Source organism: Hemitrygon akajei, chromosome 18 (assembly GCF_048418815.1).
Source record: "Hemitrygon akajei chromosome 18, sHemAka1.3, whole genome shotgun sequence".
NCBI lineage: Eukaryota > Metazoa > Chordata > Chondrichthyes > Myliobatiformes > Dasyatidae > Hemitrygon > Hemitrygon akajei.
Genome location: NC_133141.1, coordinates 56,885,529 through 56,887,483, shown reverse-complemented (window position 1 = coordinate 56,887,483; position 1,955 = coordinate 56,885,529). Strand labels below are relative to the sequence as shown.

Below are 1,955 nucleotides of genomic sequence, written 5' to 3'. Positions count from 1 at the left end.
GCCGGTGGAGGTCCATTCTTTCCAGTCAAGGCTCGATCTATAGTCCGGATGACTAGGGTCCTAATACAGGGTATGCAACAACAACCACACGTGATAAAGATAGCAATTTAAATAGACAGTCCTAGAGCCGACTGTCCCAGAAACGCTCCCCACTTGCCAGAGGTCTTATTTAGCCAGTAGAAAATGATGCCAGTTATTGTCCCCCTCCCTTCTTACCTTTTAATGCCCTGTTGGAGACCTCGGCGACAGGGTATGGACCATGCCACCGTTTTCCGTTCCAGGTGAGCTTCCCTGGGCCTCGGAGGAACACTTCCACTCCTACCTTGATGGTGTCCGACCCCTGCGGCTGCTCACTGTTAGTTTATTGAACTCGCACAGTTATCAATTTTACCATATTTCTAAAAACTCTCATATACTGTTACTCAACACACAAATGTCTGAGTTTCGGTAACTCGAAATTGAAGTGCTCCATGGCTCCCTAGTACACAGAGAGGATCAAATATGGGACGGTCGCCTTTCAAAACCTGACCTTCGCGTGGGAGATTTCTCCTCTTAACAACCAGTCTAAGGTAGGCGCCGTCAGTATCCCCGTGCACTAAGGTGTACCGCGGAACACTTTCTCTTCTCCTCCTCACTCCTGAGACTTTTATGCCCATCGTGGGCGGCGGGTACCCTCACTCAGAAGACTTTTCCACGGGCGGAGGATCTTCCTAAAAACAGATAAGAGTTAGTACTTACCAGTCACGATTCTGCACCGGGAATGATCTCTCCCAGGGTAATTTGGGGTTGGTGAGGGTCCGTCAGCAGACAAGATCTAACTCAGTGATTTGACTATCTAGTGGAAGTCTTAGATATAACAGGCACTTCCTGACCTTAGTCGAGCTTGCGGCCGCAAGTTGTCTGCTGTCGGACCCGCCAGCCTGTGTTGTCTCTCCCTCCCCACGTCGGGGTCACCAAATGTTGGGCTTGAAATTCTGCCCTGTGTTCTTTTAGGAAGAGAGACAACTAACACCGGAATATAGCAAAACGTGGCTTTATTGCAGAATTCGTAACTGGCACAGCGAATCCACGGAGTCGCTGGAGAAGGCGTTCTGTTTTCCCCTTACAATCTGCTCTTATTTATACCCCTTTTCCCCCCAGCACAACCCCGCTACATATTAGGTAATATCGGGCACTTGTGTCCATCTTATTGGCCCGCAGCCATATGCTCACGAGTTACCTGTTTCTTTTGTTTACTGAATCGCGTGACACTAATAGTATCGGTGTAGCGGGGTCCCCAGTTTCGCTCCCCCCTCCCTCGCATTCCGGCCTCCTAACATTATGTGTGTTACGTGAGCCACTCCTGACCTGTAATGGCAGTCTCGAATTAACCCCAACACTAGTCTCTGATGAAAGCCAGATGTACGGTAATTGGGTAACTAGCAGCAATTGATTGAAATTGGGGCATAATTGGGGAGAAAGAAGTGGTAAAAGAGAATGGCCAACCGGAACCATGACAGTAACACCCCCCCTCCTCAATGGGAGCCTCCCGGAGTTCCTCCAGGCCTGTCTGGATGGTCCCGATGGAAGTCCTGGATGAGGGAAGGGTCTAGGATAAAGGAGCGGGGGACCCAGGAATGTTCTTCAGGACCGTACCCCTCCCAGTCCACCAGATATTGGAGGCCCCTGCCTCGATGGCGCACATCTAGCAGTCATCAGACGGTGTATGCCAGATGGTTGTCGATGAGCCGGGCAGGGGGTGGAGTCTCAGCTGGGGGACACAAAGGGCTGACGGAGACTGGTTTTATCTGGGACACATGAAAGGTTGGGTGAATACGCATGGATTTAGGCAGTGTGAGACGGACTGCTGTGGGATTGATAATCCTATCGACCTTGAATGGTCCCAGGAAGCGGGGGAGCAAGTTTCCTAGGTTCGCATTTGAGCGGGATGTCCCTGGAGGAAAGCCACACCATCT

At 50.9% G+C, this 1,955-nt stretch overlaps 1 long non-coding RNA gene across 1 annotated transcript; it reads right to left on the bottom strand.

Moving 5' to 3' along the window:
* Positions 1-216: 216 nt before the first annotated feature.
* Positions 217-1,373, bottom strand: LOC140741473 (uncharacterized). The gene is made up of 2 exons (XR_012102066.1): positions 739-1,373; positions 217-353 (listed from the first exon to the last, which is right to left on the bottom strand). It is a non-coding gene; the product is annotated as an uncharacterized lncRNA (long non-coding RNA).
* Between the last annotated feature and the right edge of the window lie 582 nt (positions 1,374-1,955).